This window comes from Lonchura striata, chromosome 6 (assembly GCF_046129695.1).
Source record: "Lonchura striata isolate bLonStr1 chromosome 6, bLonStr1.mat, whole genome shotgun sequence".
Lineage (NCBI taxonomy): Eukaryota > Metazoa > Chordata > Aves > Passeriformes > Estrildidae > Lonchura > Lonchura striata.
The window spans coordinates 46702543-46722150 of record NC_134608.1 but is presented as its reverse complement, the minus strand read 5'-3'; positions in this window follow the sequence as shown (position 1 = coordinate 46722150).

Here is a 19608-nt window from a genome sequence, read left to right as displayed (position 1 = left end):
TTTTTCCCCTCCTAGCTAACTAGCTATACATCTATATATAAGCCCACTGATTCCACATGAAGGAGGGAGAAAAGAAGCATGATTGTTCAAGATCCAGCTCGAGATGTAAAACATGCATTTTCTTGTCTTTAACTACAGCATTGTTGTATTTATTTATTTATTTTTAATGGTGAGGTCGCTCGCCAGGGGCACTGAGGAATAAGTTCGAGTTTCAGAAAGCTCTCCACAGCTGGTGATTATATCCCTTGCAGTGCGTACAAAGACATTGAGAAAGCAGCAGAGAAAGTAAACAGTATCACTTCTGGGGATGGAGGGGGAGAGGAGGAGGGGGGCAGAGGAGGAGGAGGAGAAGAGAGGCAGATGAAATTTAAACTGGCGGTCAGCCCAGGCACCAACTTAAAACAATACAGTGAGAGGAAGCCAAAAAGGAAAAAAGAACCCAGAGGGGTGTGTATAGAGACACACAGCGTGTCTGTGTGTGTGCGCACGCGTGTGTGAAAGCGCGCGAAGCAAACCTACAGCAAGGAAAAGGAAGGGATGAGGTTGCAAGCCCAGGGTTTCAGGAGCCATCCCTTGGGGTCCATCATGCAGCAGAATAGCTTGAAAGGGGAGGTTTTGGGGGCAAAGTCATCATCCCAGTGTAAATACATCTATGAGCATTTCTAATCAGCTGGCAAAGCATAGATGTTCACCTCTCTCAAGATGGATGGAAGGAAAACCACAGGGCCTAGAAACAGCGCTTCTAGCCTTGTCACGTCCTGCATCCTCAAAACCAAAAGGGACAAGAAAGTGGCAGGCAGGCCCTGACTAAAATGTAGTGACTGATCCTTTCCCAGCTGGCACAACAGACTTGGGCTCGGCTTATCAGTCAGCTGGCTTTAGGAATTGTGCTCCTTCTTGGCTTGAGGCAGTTTAATGTTAAGCTAGGGCCTTTCTCCAGCATTTTGGTTTGACAGTATGGGAGAAAACAGGGTCATAACTGGCTGGTGCTTTGGAGGGCCAAATATTTTGTGTGTCACAGCTCAGACCACAAGCTAGATGCAGTTTGGTCCAGGCCCATAGAAGCCCTTCTCACACAGACTGGCTCTGGGTGCTGGCTGAGATTTACCTACACCAGAATAGTTCTGGCTGTGTTACATCTTCCCTGGTCACACTGACCGTGATTTCACTGGAATAAGGTTAGTCATCTTAGTGTGGGGGAAGGGAGAGGCAAGCTTTTTGGAACATCCATCTGCCTGGGAAGAGCTAACAAGCCTTCCTTTACAGATGTCTACACATGTACCTCTGCAGAAATGCAGTTGGAAAGCTTCTGGAGAGACAATGTACCCTACAAGGATCAGGCCAGCCTGTTCTCTGGGCTGCCCATCAAGTCCCTTCCTACCCAGAGAAGTCAGGCATCCTGCAGGTTGATGTGTTCTCTAAAGTGTTCCAGCAACTGCCCTCTCCTCCAAGAAACAACACAAATCTTGAGGCCACTGCTGCAAGCCCTGGCAAACCTTGGCTTTCACCTCATATGGGAGTGCAGTGATGCAGCCACACTTCTGGCTGAGCTTCAGCACCCTTGGAGTGCCTGGCAGGACAGGTTGGTTAAGAGATAGGAACTCCAAGTGCTTACTACTCAGTGTTGCTACCTTGAAATAAAGGCTTCCCCAGACAAGCACTACTGCTAACCTCACTGTCCTCTTGTGCTACAAGACTAGCTGGCACCATCCTTCCCAGTGCCTTTACTGTCTGCCACCAGCTTGGGGAAAGAAGATGCATCGTAACAGGGTCCCATTTGTGCTACACTTTGCAGCTTCTACATACAGCCTGGACCAGAACCAGAAAAAGCAGACATCATGGAAAAATATGGCAAACAACACTGCGCTCTACAAAGGAACCCTCAATTCCTCCCACCCCAAGGCTTTGTGAAATTTGGTATGGATTCAACTGATGCAGCAGCTTCTCCCAGGGCTTCTTGCCCCATCTCCTTGACACATGGCACATTTATAATCTGCCACCACAAATATTTTCAACTGCTACAAATGATGCCTCAAGGTACAGGGTGATGAAAAATTAGATCCTTAGCCTCCCATTAAGAAGGACCAATAATTCAACATTACTTTTAAACTTAAGTGACTACAGTACTGAAATGAGATGTCATTTCATTTACATCAGACACACTAAACTTTATGCACTGGTTACTCAAAGGTAGTTTTGAACAGTGCAAGTCACAATGGGAGAAAATCTAGACAGATTTTAGGAAAAAAGATTCACATTTAAGGCCAGTCAAGCACTGGAACAGGCTGTTCAGAAATGTGGGACCTCCAACCTCAAGAGAAGCTCAAAATTGGACTGGGCAAGAAGGCCCTGAGCAACCTGAACTAATTTTGCCCTGTTCTGCAAGGGCTTGAACTGGTGACCTCTGGAGCTGCTTTCCAACCTGTATTAGTCTGTGACCAAGAGGGCCACATCAGAACCTGCCCAAGATACATACAGCACCTCAGGTCTGAGTACAAACATCAGCATGGAGGCACCCCTGTTGAGGTGTTTCCAATACAAACATTGCCATGGTTACCTTTTGATTAAAACAAACTGAGTCCTACTTGTCTGCTTCCCAAGGGTAACTACGCAGGCAAGCCAAAATAAGAGATTCTGAATGCATTCAATCTCCAGGTGTTTTCTGTGAACCTACAACCACTGTAGGCACCCAACCAGACCTACAAAGGGGCAGTCCAGGTGGCTGAACACAGCAGACCAGCACCAGCACACTTCAGATGACTCTGACACTCCAAATGGGCAGAGCCTGATTTGCAGATGAAGGATGGGAGCAGATCACCAGTCTCCTCCCCATTCAAACATTGACCAAAAGCGATTTCAGTTCCCAGTCTTACAGTAAGAGCAAATTGTTTTGGTTTCAGCCAAATGGGTCCATGTTCACTTTCCTTGTAGGAAGTGCACTGAGGTCTCTTTGTGGTGAAATAAAAAAAAAAAAATTAAAAAGGGTTTTCTCTGAAAAGTAGTGTCTTCGCCTACCTAGGCACGTGGCTAACAAATATAAAGATCACCATCTAGTGGCTTACAGGGAAGATACCATCTGTCATATGATGACCAATAAAGTTGTTACAACGTATTACAAATTATTCTTGCATTCAGCTCTTAAGCAGGTTAGGCACCTACACAACCACAGCCATGGACAAGCTTCTGTCTCGCAGAAAACTGAGGTTCACCCCTCCTCACAAGCAAACACTGATTTCTTCCTCATCCCCCTTTTCCCCATCTCCAATTCTATGCAGGATTTGGGCACATGGTGAGGGATCTGTGATTTACTTTAAGGCCCAGAAAATAGGTGCCTGTTGTAAACCAAGTAAATTCCTGTTGTAGTTAATATAAGGAGACAGATACAACCAGAGGTTGATGCATCCCATCATTTTGCATGGAGGAGGAAGACAGGTAGGATGAACCCTATTTATGAGGTCCCACAGCCTGGAAAACCAATTACCCAGCAAGCATGAAAGCCTCTAGAAAGCCTGGCCAGTAAGCATCCCTTGGGATAGCCTATGTCAACCCTTTTCCATTTGCCTCACTGGAAATCATTCAGGTTAAAATATTCCTAAAATAGTCCTCAATGGAAAGACAGGTCTGCAATTTCTGACAAAACCTCTGTTTGCTGAAATATTTCTGATGAGCTCTACATCCTGTTCTTCAAGAAAAGATGGGGAGAGACATCAACATGGGTATCTCTGGAAAGTTCTACTCATCCCAGGGACCGTCTTCCACTAACATGGTTGTGGCACTCCTAGACCACAATCGAGCACAAGCACTTCTTCAAGTCTTTGTGCTGGGCCACATAGACCATTCCTAAAATATCATATGCAACCACACACTTCAGAGACATGTAAATAGATGAAGTACTACCAGTGCATGGCACTGAAAGCCACCAGGCAAGGCCAGATTTGAAGAAAAGAGATGACACAATTTAACTCCAGGCTGCATTCTCCAGATAATTCAGAAGCAGCTCTCCCCATTTTAACCAAGCCATTACAATGTCTTAGTACCAGAACCAAATCATGTATATAAAGTGTCATTTTGGCACATCATCAGGCCACATTCTCAATTTTCCAGGCTGTTGAAACACACACTGCTTTGTTCTGGGGAGAAGAGAAATTCTCTACACAATCTCAAGCACAAGATACAGACTCATTCACACTGCTGTACACAAACACAGCTGCATTGCATGTTTCTGATGGCCTCCTTTAAAGCTCACTCATCAATATCAACCTCTTCCCCAGTGTAACAAGTGATAGGATGAAAGGAAACTATCTTGGGTTGCACCAGGAGAGGTTGAAGTTGAATTGTGGGGAAAATTTCTTCATCAAAAGGGTCATCAAGCACAGGCTGCCCAGGGAAGGGGTGGAGTCATCATCCCTAGAGGTCTTTAAAAGCCATGCGGGTGTGGCACTTAGGTTTAGTGGTGGATTTGGCAGTATTAGGTTAATGGTTGGACTCAATGACTTTACAGGTCTTTTCTAACCTAAGTGATTCTACTCTTTGATTTCTTTGCATCACCCAAGATGAAAATCCAGCCATCTGTTACACATCTGTGGTTATCTGGAGATAAAGAAACTTGAGTTTAAAAATCCATGTTCCTCTGTGAAGATACAAGATAAGGAGATCTGTGATCACTAAGCCACAAGAGAAACCACTTACAGAAGCCACCATATTTGTATGGCATTCATCACAGCTATCTCTAGGTGATAAACATATGTATTTATGGTAGTCTTCTTTACAGGCTCTGGAGAAATGAAGTCCAATGGAAGGAAATTGGCTTAAATGCTTCCTGTAAACCTGGACAAACCAACCTCCAGGGGTGCTCATCAACTTTTCCTCAGAGGGCAGAAAGCCCAGGTAAACAACTTCAAAGGTTGAGGCTAGAACAGAACTCCATGCTTGGAATGTGGAAGGGACATGGTATCTCTTTTTGGTCTTGGGATCTGAACAGCAATCATGAACAAGAAATCCATTCAGCACTCCTAGTGGTTGCATTGTCCTCCAGGGGACTTTGCATCCAGCTCAAGAGATGGACAATTTTCCATAATCTCAGCAATAGCTTTTGTGGGGCACACAGGCAGGACCCCTGCAGACCAAAAGTAAGATTCAACTCAGTAGGCCTAGAAACCACTGCATGCCTTTAGCTAAATTTGGTTGCTGAAGGGCAGCTCTAGTGGGGTGAGGCAAAGAAGTGCTATTTTCCCTCAGGAAAGCTAGCTTTATTTTCTAAAGGTTAATGAGAAATAGAAGAAAATTAGGCTAGCCAAAATAATGAAAATAAATGCTTTTTTTCTTCTTCTTTCCCCCTCATTTTTCAGAAAAAATGCATGGCTTTGGTTTTTCTGCAGGCAGTTGCTTCATATCAGTGTACCATGTGGTGACTCAGACATGTTGTTATTATAATCCAAGCCAAAGGGGAGATATGTTTTATGAGATCCATGACTCCCCCTTGTCTTTCCATACTCTATGCTTTCTTGAGAGAAGAAAAAAGCACAGTCCAAGCTTTGAGGACCGTTCATATTGTCTCTTGGCAGGTCGTAATCTGCCAAGCTTCTAGTGAGTGAAGCTAAGAGAAACTTAAGTTTGCAGTAAGCTCACATGTAGCATCAAGGGCAGAATTTGGTTCTAAGTGCCATAAAGCAGTGTGGGGGAGGGCAGATAGATCAGTAAAGATTTAGAGCTTCTAACACAAACCTAAAGGGAACTCTGAGGAAAGGGGCTTTGGTGAGAGCTGAGTTAGTGCATATAGCCTCACCCCTGGGGCTCAGTTACCTTTGCTCAGCTGACAAGCAATAAAGCATTCAGATGCAACAACTCTAATGCACTCAAAATTCATGTCTAGAAGAGCCAAAACCACCTGTAAATCAGATTGTTTCTCCTGTATTTTCCTCTCCCTAGTAAAACAAACTCTCTCAGTTGCACACCCAGATAAGAACATCAAAAAACAGTTCTATATCCTGAAAATGCTCCACGAAGGGCTGCAAAAGCTCTCAATAATTTGAGTGCAATGGCTAATAACTTGTCTCAGATCCAAACCTATTGTGTAAATTGACAGTGACTACTGTGCAAAAAACTCATCTATGGCAGGGGGAAAATCTGGCCTCCAGCTGACAAGTTTTTTTCCTAGACACAGGTCTGCCTTTTGAACTCCAAAACCTTTGCCCATTGTGAAGCCACCAAGCCTCAGGGTCACATGAACTAAAAATAAATAAAAAGGTGCATCTGGTTGAGCCAGTGGTTTCAGAGAGAGGTTACAGGGGAGGCATTTTGACTGTCCTTAAGTGCTGCACAGAGACAAAAGGGTTAAACGCCCACCCTTCCCATACAGGTGGAATACGAGAGCTTTTAAAGTTTAAAACAATCATTGGATCAAAGGAAATATCAAATGGTTCCAAGTAATAAAGACATATTCTTTTGAGTCAAATGATGAGAAGTATTCCCTAAAGGAATGTCATACAAATTGTCTGATCTAGTAGATGTTTGTGGCACTCACCACATGTTTTATGTTCCTTCCCAGAGATGATGTTTCTCTGGCACAGACCGTTGTCATTCATAGACTGCTCTGACAGGCCAGATGCATGCAAATGAAAAGAGAGTTCAATAAAAAGCTACCTCGCAGACTTAGATGCCAAAGTTCTTTGAGGGAAGAGAGGAGAATTAATTCCCATTACATTTCAGGAGGGTTGGGCATCCCAGCACACAACAGCACAGGCCAAAGATTTCGGATAAAAAGGAAAGGAAAAGTTTTGAATTATTCCAGAACTCCTTCCACTACCTCACTTCCAGACAGATATGAAGTGACAACACCCTGAAACAAAGAAATACAACTGAGGAGAACATTATCAGATTATTCAGAACAATTCCCATTGTTAGTGTCCCAGAATTCGTCACTTAGAGCAACCTAGAATTGGGATCTCGGTGAGCACTCAAAGCCACTTAACCCTTTCAGCGGTGTTCCCCACACCACCACCACTGAATGACTTTTTCAAGCAGGAACATAAAAGAAAAGCATCTCTTACCACATCTGGGAACAAACTAAAAGGAGGGAGTACTTGACTTTTACTAGACAGAGCACATTCTCCAAGCAACATCACTATAATACAAGAGTGAGGAAAAGCCAGTGATTACAGGCCTGCCAAATTATTTGGAATTGAATAGGATACCATATCATGACAATGAGTGATACTATAAAACTCAAAGACACAGAAAGAAATATTATGTAACTGGCAGGAGCACACTCCACATTTCTGTGCTTTGGCAGTTGAATACAGGTTTGTTCTGAAGGCTATGCATTCAAGCTTCTCATTGATTTAAAGACACAAAGTATTGCTAATGCAGTCTTAACATGAGAAGGACAGTTAGCAAATCTATCAATAATGCTAATTTTTGCCATCTTTTTGCATAAGCACATAGACTTTTACTTCCAGTTAAACTTTCAGTGTAACTTTTAGCTAGAATTCAATCAAAGGGAAAAAGAAACACTGAGGGAGTTTGTTTTTTTTTTTAAAGGCCAAGAATTAATGTGACAGTCTGTGAAGCACTAAGGCGAAGGCCAGCAAAATTGCAAAAAATGTTATTCAAAGCCAAGGGAGAAGAGCGCAGAAGAGAATTGAAGCAAAAGCAGCCTGTAGTGACCCTGGAGAATGCTTTAAATAATCGACTTCTCTCTGCACAAGACAGGGATCAAAACTCTGCTTCTGTGCTGCTGACCTGTTGGGGAACAGCAGCCTTTGTATTCCAGTCAGGCACCTGGACTCCAGCACCATGGCACACGTTACAAACTAGACTGGCTGACACAAATAGGATACATTACCTCACCTCTTCCAAGGCGAGCAGCACAAAAATCCATGCTCCTGGGAGACTTCAACTCAGCAGATGTATTCATGACCTACTTCTAGGGCACACACAGTCACAGCTGTTAGCTGAACACGCTCGTAGAGTAGCAAGTTCTCTGCTGCACCTATTCCGCTCTTTGGGAATCTTTGTTGGTGATTAGAGCCAGTTTCTACCAATTCAGAGCCCAAAGCACATGCCTGAACAGCCTCCTCACTCCAAGTTAGACCAGAAATCCACAAGAGCTTTAGGGATAGCAGGCAAGTTTCACACCAGCCATTCTCCCCATCAGTGACAGACTTGGCACATGCTCCCTATTCACCTTCTAAATGGTTTCTAGTAGAAAAGAAGCTGGACCAGGAAACACCAAGGACTTGCAGGAAGATCTCCCCTGGTGAGTCATTCTAGCTATGTAATAATGCTACAAGACAATTGCAAGAGGCACATTACTATGAGTTGAGCCCAGGAAAACTCCAAGAATATAGATTCTCCCAAGAATAACTCGCCATTCTCATAATTCTTTACCAGATGTCAATGAGCAGTTTGACTCTCACTTCAGTATGCTGAAAACACCTACACAATAGGTGTGGGTGCACAAGTCAGAGGAACAAGCACTTGACCCAAGCCATGGCAGGCACCAGCAGCAGCTGCCAGAAGCAGAGCCATTCCTGTGACAGATGTATCTGTCACACTTCCTTGCTGACAGTTCATGAGAAATGAAGATTTTCATGGAGAGCAGCCAGTCGCTCTATGTAGGACTGACTCTGGGTCATGTATTTTATTAATGCAGTTCCTTGAGGAACCAGAAAACAGGGCAGAGAAGAATAGAAACCTCTTAAGAAAGATCAGTGCAAGAAGTTAAAATGCAAACACAGCACAAATGCACTGTAAACTTCTGCTCCCCTGTTGGCACATGCTACACTCACATGAGTTAGATCTTTCTTCACCAAAAATAAGTTGATGTGTGAATAAACAGTGACAACAGGGACCACAAGACCAAACAGTGACTGGATAACTGCTTCCTCTAGCCTTCTGCCATCTCACATTGTGCATCGTCACATGAAAAGCCTTGCTCAGAATAATCCAGAAGATGCCATGACTGCTACTTTGCAGACCTTCGTGGGAGACAACTCATCACCTGTTCCTCACAGGAGGCCTGCAAGGACTACTCTCCTAATCCTCCTCCCAGAGGGAAAGCTCCACTGTGGTGAGGAGAGTGGGAACAAACTGCTCTCTGTAAAAGAAGTGCCTTCATCTTTGTATAGTCTGTTGAGAGACTGCCTGACTTCAAACAGCCACAGCATGTCTGGGGCACCTGCAGCCATTTCAGATGTGGGGTACTGAGTCACACAGCAAACACAGATGAAAAGGGGATCAAAAAAAAAAATTTGTGTGCAGATAGAGTAGAGCTGAGGGCCCCATCTATTAATAAAATGGCTGCTAGCCAGGGAGACTTCTGAGTCTTGAGTATTGCCTCGCTGCCTGCGGCTGGGGAATGATTGCAGCAGGCAATGCTCAGCCAAGACCCCCCCAACAGATTTTATTTATGCATGTCTACTTTCATCTCCCCCTGTACACAATAGCCTAAATATTGTCTCCATCCTGAACCATACAGCTTGCATATTTGCAAACATCTCTTCATCTTAAGACCACAGACAGACAGATTGGTCTTGGGTCATTAAATTCTGTCTTTTGTATGAAGCCTATTGTATGAACCAACTACCATATAATCCTCCCTGATTTTTATTTTCTTGAAAGAACAAATGAAAAACTGGTTTTGGTGTCAACAAACAATCCCAGAATCTGATTCCTTGACTGTTTAGGAAACTCATGCATATCCTTTTGTCTTGGGCAAATATTCTTCATAGCTAACCAGCACATACTTTTTCCTTTTCTGTTAATTTAAGCACATAAACCCTTGCTTGGTTGACCCCTACCCTTTCCTGATGCACAGATTCCCAACAGCTGCAGCACCCTGTACTTAGAGAACTCCTCCATATCTGAGTGGTTGATGCCCTTAGCCCAGCTGAGCACATTAACTCTCGGAGAAGTTCATCCTTTTGAAATCAACAAACTGATCTGCAAAAATAGCTTTATTTACTCTTCCATTTAATTTAAAAATCAATCAACTCATGGCCCATTCTACAACTTTCTAGGTTCTGCACCAAAAAGAAGCAGTACCAAAGCTGTCTGAAGGCAGAGAATAATCTGAAGAAATAATTCATCAGCCATTACTGCTAACAGTTTATTGTAATTTTTCAATCAATACCTGAAAAATCAAAGCCACCACACACTGAGTGCTAGAAACTCATAGCCAAAACTATTTTTACCAACACATACCCTGTTTTAACCTATGATATCCTTAACAGATTCTTCACCAAAATATAGCAATATTTCTGCATATACGGATATTATTATATTCCATCTCTGCCTTTCCTGAGTAAGCAATCACATTCAACAGAATTTATGTTTCACTCTGCTTTCTTTTACCCCAAGATGCTCACTTTTGCAACTGGTATGATTAATTCAAGCTCCTACATTTTTTTACAGACTCACAACATTTTACACAGGAATATTTCAGCTGTCTCTAGCTGATCCAACTCCATATCCCAAACAGACCAGTCACTATTGTATTACATATCACCTATGCAAATAAGCATCAGTTCTTTCTTTCTCTCTTCTACCTGCTGACATATATCTATTTGCATATTTACCTGATTTTCTTTCCTGAAACTATAGATATTCTGCTCTGTCTCCAGCACCCCAGTTTCTCTGTGATTGTGTTCCTTTTTTAGCACCATTCTTCAGCACTCATTGTGGGTTACACCTCTCTTCTCATAAGGGCTAGTTGCTCCTTTCTACTGACATCCCTTTTGTTTCCATTTCTTTCACTTCTTCAGCAAAACCAGCTTTTATTTTTAGGTCTTCTCCACTAGCAATCCCTTCCCCCCCATAGCACACGAGTACAGGTCCTTTACCCAAGGTGCACACCTACCCTTTGTAGCCTCCTACTTGTTTGGAGAACTCCATCACGCTGGCAGCCCCACTGCCTCTCGAACACATCAGCTGAAGACAAGTGTCTCAGCTGCAGCTCCAGCCTACAAATCATCTCTCCCATGCACTCCAGCTGTTCCAGATCTACATGGCCTCTGCCAGAGACCCTCAGTAGGATAATATCCATCCACAGTACCTTGCTTCAGTTACACCCCTGTGCTTCACCAGCCTTTTAATTGTCCCAATAACCATTACCTCTCTATCTTGAAAACAGAGGTACAGCCACATCAACCTCCTCCTCAACTACTACTCCCATAGCCACAAACCCTCAATGACCTCTGGCTAGTCAGTGATGACAGACGTGAGCATGGGTCAGCTCCACCACTTAAATAAGCTCATTTCAGGAGGAAAAGTAGTCCCTCGCTAGTAAGGCTGCTGTCCCTCTCCAAAGACTTGGCAGACAGACCTGTGACAATCCTGTCTAACCCCCTAAACTAGGATGGTCTCCTTGATACCAAGAGCAAAGACCACCCAGCCCCCTTCCCAAACATTGCACCACTTCCTAACCTGCTCGTTGGCTCCCATGGGCTGGAAATCTTTCTACTTCCAACTGCCACAGAAAAGGCAAGCAAAGCTGAAGTCTGCTGGGATGATATATGGGAACTTTCAGTCCTTTCTCACTGTTTCACGAGGTGCTCCACAGGCACTTTGGACTGGGGGCAGGGAGCAAAGGGTTCAGAGAGGTGACAGTTCCCTCTGTGATAGGGACACCTCTTCCCTGAGCAAACAGACACAGGTTTGTGCACACCATGTTTCTACACGGCCTTCAGAGCTGCCCCTGTGAATGAACGAGGACAAGTAACACCAGGTCTGCTTCCACTAACAGCTGCTGTCTGCAGACCACAGAACACCATCATCCACCATGATCACCAGCTCAGACCCACTCCATCATCCAGAAGTTCAGAATTAGACTGATTTTCTTGTTTACAGAAATGAAGGAAAATTGCTGTTTCCAGCTCCATGGTGTTCTTGACTCATATTCAGAATTCAATACTATCATCACAGTCAATACTTATTTTTCTAGCATCTCCAGACAGAAAAGGAGAAAGTGATACCCTGGCTCCAGAATCTTGGTGTGGCTCTCCACTGTCAACAGCCTCCTTTCAAGATTTTTTTGAGAGTGGATGGGCACTTAGACAGCCCCAGTGAAGAAGTAACTACTGAGTTTATTGCTGAATAAAGACCCAAGAAGGAATCAGAAAGGAAAAATGATGGAATTAAGAAAAACTCTGCGATACAAAGATTTGTATGTTGGTCCATTCTATAGAAATATTTCAATTCAATTAATTCCAGAATCTTGCATTTCTGAACGCTGTAAAAGAATGAGGAGGTACATGAGAAGCAGGGGGAAAAAAATGAAGAAGAGACAACACAAGTGAAGTACTGAAAGAATGGAACAAGTGAAAGAAAGAACCAGAAATGCTGAAAACATCTCAAGAGACCAGCCTCTCTATGCATCATGAAAAATAGATTTTTTAAAGGCCAGCAGATCAGAATGAATGTAAGAGCTAACAAAAGCAGGCAGTTTTTAGGAGGAAGTTCACATCCTTACCATCAATTAGGTGCACACAAAAAGTCAGCTTCTCCACTGATTTTTCTCAATTGACTTTAACGAAACTACTAATTTGCACTTCATTGAGATTACACCTGACCATATATCTACCTACCCTTCCTTATGGCAGAGGACTCAGAACAAAGCTCTGTTGAAGTCAGTGGATATCTCCAGCTATACATTTACACAGATGTCCGGCCCAAGGCTTTCCCTCTGTATCTAGAAAGCTTTGAAAATGTGCCACTGTTGATAGTGAAGGGGTAATGTGAGGAAATTTCCCCTTTTCTGGTGTGGCTGGGCTTTGCCTTTTCTCTGCATCTGGGTAATTGCATTTCAAGTGAAGGCTTTCTAGCCAGCAAAAAGAGGCCCTGCAAAATGAGTTAAAGGAAACCACAAGTTTGGCATTAGAGCCAGCATCATTCTCTGAATCCTCATGCCGAGTCTGGCTGTCTGAAAGGCTCCGCTTGAAAAGGAGCACAAGATTTTTTTGCACGTGTGTGACAACAGCTGTAAATATTTCCCATTGGTATATCACGTGCACACAAATCCATCTCCATTGACGTCCAGATATGTGAAAATATAAGCTGTGATAACAGATTCAACAAACACCTAGCACACTGAAGAAAGTGTGCAAGACAGAATAGCTCCTTGTGAGGACATGCACCTATTTTACACATAAAGCTTTCACGTCGGACACAACTGGCCATCCAAACAGTGAGCATAAATGCAGCATCTATGGACATCAGGCTGGATTCCAGTCCCTGTGAACCCTGTTGCAGAATAACTCATGCTGCCCAGGTGGAGCTTTCATCCTTCTGAATGTCAGAGGGGTTCACAAATGAGGCAGCTGCTACTGCCATAGGAAAGGACTTCCCTTCCAGCTCTAACAACGGAGTCTTGTCCTTTCAGATCCATAGGCTCCAGGTTCAGTGCTCACAGATGATCCACCCAGAGTGGTTGTCAGAGCAACCCTGGCCTTGGAGGTAAAGACTTACTGGAAATGACTTTGTAATAATTTGAGCTCACTCAGGAGAGCAGTCCAAAGTTGTGCATTCACAACCCTCTCCAGAGTGGAGTCAAACGATCTGAAATCCCACCTGGCCACCCATGTATACAAGCCTTTACACAGAGCAGACACGTAACCAAATTGTGTGTGATGAAGCAGGAAATCTTTCCTTGGCACCTTCTGCATCCTTTCTTCCTGCTTTCTTTACTTCTGAGGTGGTGGAACCTGCCAGCACAGCAACATTGACGTTTTGCATTTATCCACACCCAGGGGAGCTGACACATGTGATCCTCTTCTGCCAACATCCAACCTGAGTAGGGACAATCTCTAGGACAAGCTGGCCACTCAACTACCACAAAAATAATGGAAGGAACTTAATGAGACAAACCGAGCCAAATCACGAAACAAATATCAACAAAACCAGAGAGAGTGGGGTTAAAAATCCTTTCAAAACCTTGCTAGTGCTAAGCACACTGTGTATTTACAGTGTATTTTAATCACATAACTGATCGGTCCAGTGTAACATACACCACATGTTAAAATAGATGCAGCAGATATAAACCCAATCTGATTTCATACAGTAAAAATGCATACATGCAAATAGAAATATATTAAATGCATTTCATACAAAGAATTACTTCTTGTTATTTTGAATATATATCGCAATTGTTTTGCCCCGTTTGGAGCCCACTTGAATATTCTAGGATTGTCCCAAATCCCATAAGGGTTGAGAGCTCACTGACTTCAGTGCGTGTTGGGCCAAATCCTACAAAATTCCTTTAAGGACCAGTGTTTCAGTGTGCTGGGTTTGCATTCCATACAGAATACACCATCCTTACAGCATAGCTACAACATAATATTACAGCTGAACTGCCACAAGCATGGACTGAGAAATTTAGCAGCATGAATGATGAGCAAGTCCAAAATACTGTATATCCACTGTCCACCTCTGCCAAGGCTCCTGTGAAGCATCACCAGCAAATATTCAGTGAGTGTGTTTTGGCCCCTTCTTACCCACTTGAGTCATTAATCATTCATCTTAGTATCTCGGTGTTATTTTGTGTTCCTCCCCCACCCATAGCGCCTGTGTGTTTGTGGAATCCATCTGTTGTTCCTAACCATACACTTGGACTGCAGGATCTCTGAGGAAAGGGACGCTTACTCATGACATGTGCACAACACCTCACGCACTTCAGCCTCAGCCACCAGCTGAGACCTCACGTTATGCCTGGCCACAAACCAGATTAAGTCATGATAACTTTGAGATACACCAGGCATGCCCAGACACACACACAGATATAAACCTGCATGTGTACAAGTCCACTGGAGGCAGGCACACAGGTGCCACCTGATATCAGGGCAAGGAGGAAAGAGAGGGGCAAGATGAAAAGCTTTTGAGTGTGACATTTTAGCTGGAACTATCTTCTCACCCCCTCTAGCTGCAGCCCACAGCCTCGCAGCACCACACAGTGCTTGCAACACAGGTGGCCCAGGGCATGAAAACACCTTTCCTGAATTCAACCACATTGCATTGTGCACAACAATGGAATGTTTTAGAGGAACATCTGAGGTGCACTGGGGTCTGGTGCCAAACACACCGACACTTGCATAGACTTCCACAGGAGCAGGGCTAAGGAAATGTATGCTTTTGCAAAGCTCAGCACATTCACTGGTGCATGGAAGGGAACAGCAATGTCAGTGAGACTGAATTAGTCTTCTGTGGCTTTAAGATACTTCTCATTTCATAGCTTCTCTTTGTTTTTTTTTGTTTGGCTTTTTTTTTTTTTTTTTTTTTTTTTTTTTTGTTGGCTATAGTAAGAAATGGCTTGAAATGTTACTGAAATGTGTTTTCATGGAATCTGTACCTGAAATGGAACATTGAGATGAACCTGGTCTGGAATGCATGATTAGACAAAAAGTTCCAGAACTAGTTGTCCTCCACAAACCCCATTTTCTTTTACATTTTGCTGGCCAAGACTCATATCGCCTGATTTCCCATATTCACTGATACATAAATATCAAAGCAGGCAAAGAAAACGTGATTTATTTTTTCTTATTTGTACTGCAGATCAAACTAAAGCTCACCCATATGTCTTCTGCCAGGTTCCAAGACTTAAGCCTGATCTCGTATTTCAAGCAAAGACAAGTAGAGTCTAGGAGATACAGAGCATCAACAAGGTTTAAGCCCTTTTGCAAACCCACATGCACTGAAGAGAAGGCATCCTCAGAGCTAGGGCTAGGTGTGCCAGGTCCCTCCAAAATCCCGTGCTCTAACACCAGCCTTATCTGGAACGTGCATGCTCAGAACTGGCAGGAGAGGCTGTGATTCTACAATTCAGCAAGCGCTTCCAGCTCAGCCTGATGGGTCTTCTCCCAGAAAAGGATGTTGAGACATTCTCCATCACTTGTGGCACCATCTCCCATGATGGGAAAGATGACTGGAGGGCCAGTTGGAAGGGACAAGGAATTGGTTGTTCCACGAATTGACTCCCTGCATGTTTTGGGAACAAACAGAAGAATATACTTGGAAGAGCTGTCATCTGCCAACAGTGGAGATGGACCCAGGGACTTAGGGAGGGGGAAAATGGTCAGGACAAGGCCTATACAATGGGTATGTCTGGTACACTGCTAATGACTATCATCTGGGTGAAACAACGGTAGGATGAGAAACTATTTCTTAGTGTACACAGAGCAAAGAAAGCCCCTTAAGCAAACATACCAGTGGAACAATTAGATGGTTGATCACAACATTGGCCACGAGAGGTTTTCTCCATTTTTTCACTTCAAAGGAGCTGTGATTAATAAACAGTGTTAATCTTCTGGAGAGATGAATCAGCCCCCTGCCCACGCTGGGGTTATCCTCACAGTGCTGCTGCTGTTCAGAGCATGAGAATGCTCCCTGGGGAGAAGAAATGCTTCATTTAGCTCCACACCAGATCACACAGCACTGCACTCCATGGCCTTCTTTCTAGCATTCCTTGAAAGGCATAATGCATGTGGATGGGGAGGCATCTCTGATTCCTCCTACACACAGAGAGTATTCTCCAATTCCAGGTGAAGATAACAGAGGAAAAGCCCCTGGAAGGATCAGAGGCACTATGGTAAAGTTCAGAGATTTTGGAATCTCTGTTCAGCTTTATTGCAGGTCAGGAGTAGGTTGAAAGGCATCAGCAGTCACCACTGAGACCATGATGATGAATCGACCACCGCCTGCTTCTTCTCCAGGTCAGTTAAAGATGCACATGTGTTGGGTACCAGAACAGACCAGGAAATGGAGACAGTCCCACCTTTGTTCATTACTAGCCCTGAAGAAATGTTCCCAGACCCAGGAGGAGGCAAGCTCAAGCAGCTGTGCATGAAGGGCACTTTGCACAACTCTGCCTAACTCTGGAGAGGGACAGGTCTGATCACAGATGTGCTGTGATCACAAAAGAGGTCCCACTCTTCTTTCCACCATGAGGAGCACATGCTGGTCCATGGTTGGTGTCAATCTCTGCCTTTCTCTCAAAGAAAGGGGATATATCTGTGAAGAGGATGAACCAGAAGCTTAGGCAACACCAGCAGCAGATAAACACAGTGTTGCTGTTGCCTGTCTCAGGACATACAGGGAAGAGAAGAGCTGAGAAAAGGGAAGCCTGAGAAGACCAACAAGCCAGTGAGTGTTTCTCTGCTAGTTTAACAACAGGCAGGCATCCTTCAAGGTGAGCTCTTTCCCACCACCCCATACAGCCTTTGCTTCATGCTCTCACAGAAGCAACAGAATCTCCTGCTTGCCTTTGGTAAGCTATATCATTGGTGCGCACCTATGCAGTGCCTTTGTACAGCTACTTCTGCATGCACCATCCACTGTGCCATAGGCACTGCCACCAAGGTGACACGCTCTTCTCAGCTCTGTATCTGCACTGTCTGTCCTCAGGTGGTCCCACCTGGTCTGAGCTGTTCTACAGGGTGCTGCCAACAAACCAGGTCATCATCCGCTCTGTCCCACCATAGAAGCATCACCACCAGTGGAGAAGCACCAATTCACACCAGCTGCAATACTCGCCTGAGGTTCTAACACACTCTGACCCTCTTGCTACCCACAATAACTATGAGATAGATGTTAGGTCTGCCACAGATTGCCTCCCTGCCTCTGCTGCAAAGGCCCTCAGTTCCTCGGGGCATCACTGCCCGAAGTGCACTTGCTGAGCAGTGCACTCCAGAGGACATTGCACTGCAATGACACTTGTTCCCTTCAGCTGTTCTCATTCTCTTCTCAGGGCTTTTCTTTCTCTGCTGGATCTCCAGGAGGGAAGGAGCAGCCACAGAAGAGCTGGCTTGGCTCAGCAGGGCCTCTGCTCATTTCCTGAGCACTTTTTGACACGTTCCGTTTGTGACCAAGCTTGGGCTGGGATCCCAGCTGATATTTTAACTTCAGCCACTGTAAATAATCCCCTGACATGCACTCTGCCTGCATTTTGGCACTTCTGCTTGCGTACAGTATTTTTTTTTTAGTTTCTTAGCATTCTCTGTGTCAGCTGTAAAGAAGAAGATGGCATCTTGGTGAAACTGCCTGATCCTTGGTGAAGTCTAGACACACCAAATTGGTTTGACAATTCCATGCATAAAAACAATCACATTCTCTACTTAATAAGAGACAGATAAAGTGTTGTGCCATGTTCTTAGAGATGTTTACAGGACAGAGAACACTGGAACAACCACATGGCTTCAAACCAGAGAGCGATCAACATGAGGAACCTTGTTTCAGCAGTCATCAAGACCAGAAACTAAGCAGTCTGTAAACAAAAAGGGATGTAAAAATCCTGTTGTGGGAGTCAATAAGAAATTTTGCCCTCTCAGGCTGCTTATTTCTAAGTTTCCTCAGAGCTGACTTATGCCCTAAGACATCAGAATTCCTCACTGAGCCTTACAAAGCACATAATTATTTATTTTGCTTATGCTTATTTTTACATACGCAGCCAGCTCCAGTGAGAAAATTAGTGTGTTAAAAGTTTATCAATTTATTGCTAAGAAATCATCCAGTCTGGATACTGCTTAACAAGGGAGAGAGATCTTGCACTTTCCTCTGTGTTTTTATGTTTCTGTCATGCTTGTGATAGATGAGAATGAATCCTCTCATACAAAGTACAGATGGATACAGACCACCTGATCTCAGCCTTTAGGTTCCCCCATGGTGCAGGTGACAACACTGGGAAGCACAGCACTGAAGAGGTTAACAGGCATTAGCCTTCCCCTCACAACCACCTTTCCTGGCCATCACAAGGAGGATTAGAGTCTCTGGAAACAAGGATTCCACAGCAAAAAGCAATCAGAAGTGCTGCACATGCCTTTCATTGGGTATCATCCATCCCACTGCCTTAACCTTTTCACAGCATATAAGAGTTGTGCAGACATCTGAGGCCTCCTTCCATGCTCTCCCTTCTCCTGGGGCTTGATCTGAGGGCAAAGAGTGGAAATTCAAAACAAACAGTAAACAAAACCAAGCTCTCCCAAGTGTAAACCACACATTTGTTTGGAAGATTCTTGGCTAATTTTACTTGCTGTTTCCTGCTCACCCTGGAATCTCTTTTTCCTTCTTTTTTTTTTTTTTTTCCTTCCCCAACTTGGTTACAAAAAGAACTAAGGGGAGTGGGGAACCCAGAAAAATATTAAAGGAAAAAAAAAAAACTATACTCCCATACTCCCTCAAGAATCTCTTGTCCCATGTCAGGGGCCTGTCCATCTCCATTACTGTAGAGTTAATGGACATATCAGGGCAATATTTTGTCCTCCTGCTTGTCCATCAGGTGGAAAGCCCTTCAAACATTGCTGCTTCTTCCAGATTGAGTAGGTAGATCTGTTTATGGATGGCCCAAGCCTAAGCCCCAAGCATCTGTAGGACTTGGCTCCAAGTCAAGGTCTGATCTGAGCTATCCTAGAAACTTCAGTTTTGTCTGGCCCCGAAGTTGTTGGCCATCTGCAGAATGGAAATATGAGTGGAAACCTGTCATCACAAGATGGGGGGGGGGGGGGGGGAATTGGAGTGAATTGTAGGCAGGCTACTTTAAGCTATTCAGGATGGTTCCCAACTGGCAGAAAACTAGCTTAGCTGCAAGAATCAGTAAAACCACATTGGGTTCACATCACTAAAGAT